The sequence below is a fragment of the Akebia trifoliata genome, chromosome 8 (genome assembly GCF_017979445.1).
Source record: "Akebia trifoliata isolate Shusen 1 chromosome 8, ASM1797944v1, whole genome shotgun sequence".
NCBI lineage: Eukaryota > Viridiplantae > Streptophyta > Magnoliopsida > Ranunculales > Lardizabalaceae > Akebia > Akebia trifoliata.
The window spans coordinates 36186547-36197652 of NC_141382.1; positions in this window are offsets into that span (position 1 = coordinate 36186547).

Genomic DNA, 11106 nt, shown 5'->3' on the forward strand with positions numbered 1-11106 from the left:
TCCATAAATACAAATACTATGAAGATTGATCCAAAAATCAATCGAACCTGAAAATCTAAGATCTGGGTTAGATTTCTGGGTTTTACAGGAAATTAAAGTTTTAATCTGATATAAATAACTAACAAACTTCAAACCCCCAAAAGATTCAAAGATTTTGCTCTCACGTCATAGAGTTGTTGGTCAAATTTTGCTCATTTTCTCTTAGGAAGCTAAGATCTTGTACTACAGGGAGATGATAGCTAACTAACTACATATCTATGATGACTATCACATGTCCCTTGACTCTAGTTTAGTGAATCTTGTAATAAACATTGTTGGAGATCTTTGGAAGGATGGTTCTCTTGCATCAATGATGTCCTCACAGTGAAAAACGACGGCGAAGAAGATGAAATGGGTGCGAGGAGGTTGTAGACACCTCAATTTGATTGGGCCCCTACTTGAAAGGGCCCAAAATACAGATTTTTCAATAAAAATTGTCAACGGGCCTCAAAAGCCCAAATCAATCGAAATATGACATTTTAATCGAATCGAGGCCCCTGAGACTTCCTAATGGTTTAATGGACCTATCAAAAGGATTTGACCTACCCTACACCTTCCCAACCTCCACCGCTCCACTCTTGTATCAAGAAATACCCGATTTTCAATAAAGTTCATCAATGGGCCTAAAAAGCCTGATTTGTCAACACGGGGCATTTTGATCAAACCAATGGTTTTCAAAACCTCAAAAAAATGAACAAAATTAAGAAAGAGACTTGGGACACCTATCATTTCCTCTACCCTTACCGCTCTATCGCCGAAACCAAAAATACTCTAAGCCCATTTACGGCCTACTAACCTTCATCTCTCTAAAATCAATCTCTCACCTTATCCCTTAACTTAAACTTAACTCCACATAACTTAAACTCCAAAATATTTCCAACATACCCAACCCTACCCTAAAACAAACCCTACCCCATCTCAAAATACTTATAACATTCCTAAAACCCAAACTCAATGCCCCTAAGCCCAAACCCATATCCAATTCACATCTAACCCACAACCCTAACCCATAAACCACAACCCACATCAACCAATCACTCTTTTATCATCAAAAGGTGACACATGTCATCACCCCCTCTCACCTCCCTCATCAAATCACCCACCCCATCACCTTTCTTTAAAATATTAATTATTTACATCACTTTTTCTTTAAAAAATCACATCAACCCACACCCTCCCCTAACCGACCCTCATTACTCCCTATAAACCTCCATTCTCTCAAATCAAATATATCAACCCACACCCTCCCCTAACCTACCCTCATAATTCCCTAACCCCTATTATCTCAAATCAAACGCATCAACCCACACCTCCCCCTAATCTACCATCATCATTTCCTATAAACCTATTTCTACAACCTAAACCTACACCCATTCTTTCAAGTCAAACATTCAATATCTCCCATCAATAAAATCTAAACCCCTAACCTCCACACATCTTGCCACATGTCACCATTCCCCTCACCCTCCCAACCACCCTCTTACACCCTCCATTCTCTTAAACCAAACACCACTTAATCAATCAACCACCCTCTTAAACACCCATCATCTCACCTCACCAAACACTCCACTCAAATGGTTTGGATAATATCCAAACCATTTGGATCAAAACACAACTGATTTACCCTCATTACATAATTACCCTTCTCTCAACTCCTAATTTCATACCCCCCACCTTTAAAACATATGTCATTCTCTACTCTCCCCTACTTTACTCCATTATATTCCTAAAATAACCCCTCAACATCTATAAATACCCTCCTCCTCTTTCCAAAAAAAGGCTCACAACTCTCACTACAAAAAATCTCTTAACCACTCTCACTAAAAAAAAATCTTACCAAGGGCCCCCAACTCTCACTATAAAAATCTCTTACCAAGTCTCACAAAAAATCACTCTACTCTCTACTCTCAATTCTCTCATCATCTATTCTCTACTCTCTTATTTTATATATTAAAAAAAAGTTACATTTTGATAAAGTACTAGAACCTTAAAAGACATAGAAGGGGAAGAAGAATGAAAAAAATAAAAACAACTTTGAAGTTTCAAGGTGGATTCAAGGCAATTCTCTCTCTCTACCCTCTCCTCCTCCCTCTTCTATTATCCCCTCCTCTCTTTATTTTATTTTAGATAGACTTAAGATGAATGGTTCTCAAGGCAAAGATTTATAAGGATCATCCCCTTCAATTGGATGATCTTATAATTAAGCCAAAAATAAATCCCTACTTAGGGTACACATTATCAATACGTGGCACTTCATTTTTATTCTTGTATTTTCAATCAAAATGACCGAGTTGAGTTGAGGTTATCGCCACTTGGCGGGTAGAAAAGGGTGCCTAACACTTTCCCTTTTCTCCAACCGAGCCGCTTACCCCGAATCTTAAGATTTAATCCGTACCTTATCCATCGCGAGTCACTACGTGTCAAAAATGTCATTTTTCAAAAATGTGCATCGGGTGACCATTCACACTCACTTACAAAATGAATGGTGGCTACTCCAATCCTTAATAGAGGTGGCCGTCGTAATGGCGAAATCCACGTATCTACAGAGGTATTTACAAATAATGAAACTTTTAAGTGGTTTATTAGAAACACGTGCATATGTTTCTTTAGTTTATAACATAAGCCGTTAGATCATCTTTTAATCCGACGATTGAGTAGATTTGTTGTTTTATGAGTAAATTTGTGCATCTTTGGATCCCGACCCTATATATATATATATTTGAGAATTTTGATTATACCTCTTCATCTTCCATCTTCATTGTAGACACCCCAATTTGAACGGGCCCATATTCGAAAGGGCCCAAAAATAACAATGTTTCAATAAAATTGGCCAACGGGCCTCGATGGCCCGAATCATCGAAACATGACATCTTCGCTAGAATCAAAACCTCTAACACCTCTCAATGGGTTAGTAGGTCCACTAAAAGGATTTGGCATGCTCCCATTTACCCCGTCCCATTCAAAATATCGATTTTCCAAATAAATGGACCAACGGGCCTCAAAGGCCCGAATCACTAAAAATTGACAATTTCATTGAACCAAGGCCCCCAAGACCACCCAATGGTCTAAGGGACCCGCCAAAGGGATCGAACCCATCCCATGATGACCCAACCTTCACCGCTCCACACTTATATCCAAAAAAATCGATAAAATCCTTCAACGGGCCTAAAAAGTCCGATTTGCCAACACGTGGCATTTCTAATCAAATCAAGGAGTTCAAAAATCACAAAAAAAATCAATAAAAATAAAAAAATGAGACTTGGGACGCCTACCACCTCCTATATCCCTTCACCGCTCCATCTCCAAATCCAAAAACCTAAGCCCACCAATGGCCTACGAACCCTCAATTCTCCAAAAACCAATTTCTCACATCATCCCCTAACCTAAATCCAATCCCACACCATCTAAAAACCTAAAACCTATCCACACGAAAAAATCCAATCCAAAATGACCCTAACCCAATTCAAAAAATCCCTAACATTTCTTAAAATCCAAGTCCAATACCTCTAAGCCCAAACCCATATCCAATTCATATCTAACCCACAACCTTAACCCATAAACCATAACCCACATCAACCAATCACTCTTTTACCATCAAAAAGTGACACATGTCATCATCCCTTCTCTCCTCCCTCATCAAACCAACTACCCATCACTTTTCTCCAAAAAATTAACTACCCGCATCACCTTCTCTCTAAAAAAATCACATCAACCCACACCCTCCCATAACCTACCCTCATAACTCCCTAATCCATATTCTCTCAAATCAAACCCATCAACCCACACTCCCCTAACCTACCCTCATAACTCCCTAATCTCTATTCTCTCAAATCAAATCCATCAACCCACACTCCCCTAACCTACCCTCATAACTCCCTAATCCCTATTCTCTCAAATCAAACACATCAACCCACACCTCCCCTAACCTACCCTCATCATACCTCTCCCTAATCTACCATCATCATTTCCTATAAATCCATCTCTACAACATAAACCTACACCCATCTTCTCAAATCAAACACTCAACCTCTCCCATCAATTAAATCTAAATCTCTAACATCCACACATCATGCCACATGTCACCATCTCCTTCAACCTCCCAACCACCCTCTTACACCCTCCATTCTCTTAAAATCAAACACCACTCAATCAACCAACTACCCTCTTAAACACCCATCTTCTCACCTCACCAAACACTCCACCCAAATGGTTTGGGTAAGATCCAAACCATTTGGATCAAAACACAACCCATTTATTTTCATTACATAATTACCCCTCTCCCAACTCCTAATTTCATACCCCCCACCTTTAAAACCTATGTCATTATCCATCTTTTCAACTTCTCACCCCATTATACCCCCAAATACTCTCCCAACACCTATAAATACCCCTCCCCTCCTCCCAAAAATGGTTACCAAGTCTTACTAGAAAAAAATATAATCTCAACTCATCTCTCCTCTACTCTCACTATAACCTTAAAATAAATACATACATATTCTCTCCTACTCCACTAAGAACTCAAGAGAATTCAAGAAAAGAAGATCAAGAGTACAAGGTGGGTTCGAAGTACACCCCCCTCTCTCTATCCTCTCCTTCTCCCTCTTCTAATATCCCCTCCTTCTCCTTTATTTTTATTTTAAATGAGTGGACCCCAAGGCTAAAGGTTCGTAAGGGTCATTTCTATCAATGAAATGACCCTATGATCAAGCCAAAATTAAATCCCTACTTAGGGAACAAATGCACCCACGTGGCACATTTTTCACTTTCTTTTAAAAAATAAAATGATCGAGTTATTTGAGGTTACTGCCACATGGTGGGGAGAAAAGGGTGCCTAACACCTTCCCTTTTCTCCAATCGAGTCGCTTACCCGAATCTCTAAGTTTGATCAACCTTTATCTGTTGCGAGTCACTAACACCCAAAAATGTCACTTTCCGCAAAATGTACATCGGGTGATCATTCACACCCACTTCAAACTTGAATGGTGGCGACTCCAATCTTTAGTAGATGTGACCGTCGTAATGACGAAAATCACGAAGCTACATTCATCATGTATTATGTATATATATAAAAGAAACAAATATTCTATTAAGCCTATGTGGTTTTCTTCTCGACGATATCTTCAAATATTTGTTTTTTGAATTTGTTAACATTATAATTGACTTGAAACTTGCATGATTTGGATTATGTATGTGTTAATTCTAGAATGGTGAATAGTGAATTCAAATCTAACGGACCATGCTACATATATGGATACAAACCATATGTCATATAGGGTTCTAGGCATATTTGTTATGTACAACGGGAGAATAAGACTAGAGTCATTTTACGTCACCATTGACTGTTGACCAAATCACCATTCCATGTCAATGTTATTAGAACAATAACAATGATAACTGTGGAGATTGATTTGTGATGAATCGACCTCGATTCGAATTTTATCATTAAATTCATAGAATAATAAAAAAAATATGAAAAAAAGAACATATGGGATTTTTTACGTGATTCGACAAACGTGCTTACATTCATGAGCTTGGGGAGCCGTTTCACTATAAATTGAGTTTTTATTACATAACATCTTCACTTCGGTTTCCCTCTTTCTCATTTACTCCCTCCTCTTATTTTATAATGGTCTCAAGGCCTAAAAAGAATCATAATCCTACTTAAATTACAATTGACCCTATTATCCCTTATTCAAATTAGTAATTACATAAAATGAAAAGAATCCTTTTAAATTGAGATTTTTCCTTAAAAAGATAAAGTTCTCTTCAAATGATATCACGTGCCCATTTTCAGATGGTAGACGATTTTATCCATCCACAATAACCATGCCTTAGATTCATGGAACATAAAATAGAAATCCTAGAAAATACCACATTATCACAAAGACAAAGGAGTGGAAGAGATAAGACGATATCATAATTTGGAGAAGTTCACTTGATTTCATACGTCATCGACCTCTTGTATAGATGTAGAGTTGATTGCTGCACAATCCTAGAACAAAACCAACTTCTTATGTTACTAGAACTCTCAATAAGAATAATTTAGTTGTATGCTACAATGGAGGAGCTCACATGGACGCCTAAATAAACCAAATTCATAATGTATGATAAAAACAATTGCAACCCCAATTAGAAAATATTAAAATCGAAGGTTAAGAGAAACGAGAGGAAGACAATATAATTAGATATGAACATATTTTCAATAATTGAAGATTGTGACTTTGGAAAAGGTGGGAGAGAGGAACATGACTTGTCACCTCTAACATATTTTTCATATCAAATAAGATTATAGTTTTGTAATCCTAAAGAAAAAGAAAGTCATAACTACAAATGACTTAATAGACAATTTCAAATAAATTGCATGGTATTTATTAGAGTTGTCCTATTTAATGCTTTGCAATGCACCTTATCATGTTGCATGCGGGCTTAAGAACCACAAATCTAAATAAAATCGAGGAATATTGGCCTATTATGACCTTCAAACTATATTTAATATACGACTCCTAAAACATCATATACTTGTGTAGAAACATTCATACATGGCTAGCTGACTAGATCGCCATTCTTACTAAAAATATGCAAATAATTCACAAACAACTTAAAAGCTTATATACCCATTAAATAGAAGGGAAGTTTAGTAATACTTCTTGCAAAATGAGTGTTATTGGGTTTATCTCTTGTAAAATGCAAGATTAGTTTATCTTTGACATGAAGTCAACATTCCTATTTTTATGAATTAATGATGAATCTTTTATCTTATTCAAATTTTGATTTAATAATGTTTGAAAACTCTAATTTTGTATTAATTCCAAGATTGGTGTTTGGGGTTTTGAATTAACTCCAATTTTTACTGTTATCAACAAAAATGTGTTGACTTTCAGTCAAGGTTAAACCTAACTTTGCAATCACCAATCTTGCCATGGGTATTACTAAAATCCCCTATATAGAAATATAGATACTTAGGTTCAACAAGTTGGCCTAGGTTACTGAGTAAATTCAACTCAACTCTATTAGCTACCTAGTCGGGTCAAAAATCCCCTAAATATAAATATACATACTTAGGTTCAACTAGTTGACCTTGGTTACCGAGTTAACTCAACTCAATCAATTAGGCTTTCCGGTCAAGTCAAGTACAGTACGAGAGTGGATCATTTTATATGTAACATCTCCTTAGAGCAACTTCAAAAGAATAAGGCTCTGCATCCTTTCCCAACTGCCACTTTGGAATGCTAGAAGTCTTTGAAGCCACTCCAACACATCTGCATTAGACTCTTTACTTTGAAATTTTTTGGAGAGAGAGAAAGAGTGAGAGGCAAAAAAAGAGTGTGATATTCTCGCTTTCTCTCTCTACCTGTTGGCGATAAAAAAAATGATGACAGTTGGGAGTCTTTTTATTGTAGTTGAATTTTTGTGTAGAATTTTTAAAAAATATTAAAATATTTATGAAGAGTATAGTACGATTGGAATGCAAACCCCTTGAATAGGCAAAATGACTCTCCGTAATAAAATGCCTACCAATTATGCCTAACTTGCATGGTTATTTACATTGAAATTGCTCTAATGTTTTCAAATTGGTGACATGCTCCTTGACCTAGATATTATTTTATAGACTAATGAAAACGACCCAAACATCCTTCTTTTCCACCCTATATTTTCAATTTGGTAACATGCCCTTGGCCTCAAATATTAATAAAAAATGATCAAGATCGTTGATTTTCTTCCCAAAATCAGTATCTTCGATCTTTTGAATAATATGATGATGACGATGATTGCAACAATTAAATGATAGTAGTGATGACGATGATGAAAAAGGTCGTGGTGGTGGTAACAATGATGATGGAAATAATTATGATGAAAATGATATTGGTGATGATGAGAACATCTGTGATGGTGACGATGATCACAACCTATACAATGATAATGATGAAGCATTAAATTCATTTTTATTAATTTATTATATATATATATATATATATATATATATATATATATATATATATATATAAAAAAAAAAAAAACATAAGGAGGCCATCTCTTAACTTGAAAACATAAGGAGGTATCTCACATATTGAGGAAAAAACCAAACATTGAAGCCACGTGCTGTCCACAGGGGGAGAGTTAGCGAGGCTCTTGGATTAGGGCATGGTTGATCCAAAACCGATCCAATACATTATTTAAACGGATATCTAATGAAACTCAAATTCTCCATTCATATCCAAAGTTATTTGATCTGATTTCGGATCTGATCCGACTCGTTGACAAAATAATGAGGGCATTTTAGTAAATATAGGTAATAGTTATCCTAAAAGGATAATGGTATATAAATGATTGGAATAGGGCTCAAATCCACAATGGATAAGGGCTTAAAAAGTGTTAAAACAAAGAATAGTTCCGTATTTTGTGGGGATACGTATCTTAAAAAGAAAAATCATGATGGACACGACACGTAGTCAGCCTCAATCAATATTGCTCTAATCCCTATTGGATTTGGATTCGGATCCGGATTCAGGTTGATTTGGTATTAATCTGAAAAGGATTGGATAAAATTATAACTCTTATCGGATTGGGTTTTATCAATCTCAATATTAGGATCCAATAACATCAGATTGAGTCGGGATTAGGTCAACCTCGATTTGATATACAGAATTTGAATAATTTCACATATATAATCAAAATATAGTATATAATTATATACTTTCTTACAATTTATCGGATTGAGATATGATTGATCTAGAAACGATCCGATAAGATATTGAACCTTATTAGATCAGATTTTATTGGAATCCATATCAAGACCCAAAGTTATTTATTAGATCAGAATTCGGGTATGATCCGACCCATTGACAGGCCTTTTAGGTATTGCTCACGACAGGATCTGAATTGGCTTAATGTTAAATGAGGAACACCGAATTCCGAATTAGTAGGATGGTTTAAAAAAATGGACCAAAACTTGAGGATCCAAACCATCTGAACACGATCCGTTCATCATTTCAGTAAAACACAAATCAATAACAACTATATGATCCATCTTCACTATCATGAAGTCGCATAATTATTATTAGGCCATCTGTACCTCAGATTCAAAATATGAGTGAAACCGACTTTTTACCTCTCTGAGTTTTACCCAAACATTAATTCAAATAGTAAAACTCAAATCTCCAGCGTCTCTTTTTGAGGCCAAAAATAATAAAAGAAAGTGACAATGACAAAACAATAATTTTTTTATATATATAAAACACCCTTACTCTTTACTCCTCACACATTTTTTTTTTTTATAACTTCTCGTCTCACACATCATTCTCCCATTTTATTTTAGTTTGAAATTCTATATTTTATAAGTTTACTTTTTTATCTTTATCTTTTCTTTATTATGTTAATTGTATTTTTAAGTAATGGATTATGAATATTCAATGTTTGAGGATTCTCCAAATTTGGATAAATCAAATAGAGAAGAAATAATTTTTCAAAGTGGACGGATTTGTGGTAAATTCTTTAGTGTGGTGAAAGATGAAGCACTTTGTAGAGCTTGGTCGATCGTCTCCCAAGATCCAACTGTAGGTAATACTCAAACCATGTCAGTGCTTTGGGATCGTATTCATATTAACTTTTCTTTCCAATCGAATGTTGAACAAAATATAACAAGTATTTCATTATTTCATTGTTGGTCTTTAATTGAAAAGACGATGAACAATTTTTTTTGTTTTTATGATCAAGTGCAAATGAGAAAACAAAGTGGAATTGGAGAAGTGGATAAGGTATTTATTTCAAATTTTAAATGTTAATTTTATCTATTTATTTTTAGATCGGTGAGGCTAAACAAATGTATCATACTATAAATGAGATGAAACTAGAACACATTGCAAGAAATCTACCATCCAAGCTTCTTCTCCCTCCAACTCCAAGTACTTTAATATCTCTTTAACTCAGATTTGGATATAAATCATTAGTCTTTAAGAGATAAATTAAAACGGCCCATTAGTAATAAGGCCGAGAAAGAAACATGAATGAAGAAAACAATCAATGAAGTCAAATATGACGGTTTGGTAGCAAAAAAAAAAAAAAAAAAAACTTGTAGATACTTTGGTAAATATGTCCCTTCAAAATATGAAACGGGAACAACAAAAGATTGTAGATCATCAGAGTAAGATTAAAAATAACGATGATAAATGAAAGAGAATAGAGAAATAAGGATCATAAAATCATATCGATGGACTACACGATCAACTTAACTCCTATGCAGAGATCCTACTACGAATATCTTCAACAATAAATTATTACTTGAAATGAAAATAATAGGTCTTGAATATTTTAGGTTTAGTTTTATCTTGCATTATTTTATCTATCATTTTAATAGTTGTTTAATTAATTAGTATAATATTCTATATTTTAATGGGTAAAATGTTGGAAATTCTAATAACTTTATTGATAGGAAAATGGATTAGGGAAGGAAAAATTGATAGGAAAATAGATTTTGGAGTAGGGAGGAAAAAATTTAGAGGAAAAGGAGAATTGAGAGGGAAATTTTTAGAGGGTATGAAAAATTAAGAGGGAAACTAGAGGAAAGATAAGTGGGAGAAACAAATTTTGATGAAAAATGAAATAAATGTGTATTGGGGATAAGATGTGAATTTTTACAAAAGATTTGAGTAAAAACTGAAGATTTCCATTGGAGGAGCTCCATATTAAATGAAGTTTTTACTTAATTTTTTTGCTAAAATTTGAGTAAAATTTTGAGTCATGGTTGGAGATGCTCTTGGGTAGAAGATGAAGGTATTTTCTAATGGAATACTTTCGAAAAAATTATAAAATAATTATTTATTTCTTTTACAAATTAAATCTAACATGTATTCAAAAGTTTTGAACTCCAATTAATTGATAGTTTCATACTAGGGAAGGGAACGAGCGTGGTAAGTAAGGATTCCTCAAAACTTGCACATTTTTTTACTTGCCAACATAATATTAAAATTTTTATTTAATGATATTTTGTAATTAAACAAAAGATCACTAATGTGAATTTGGATCAAGAATACTACCTCTTCTTTCATTATAATAGGAAATCTTTATCAT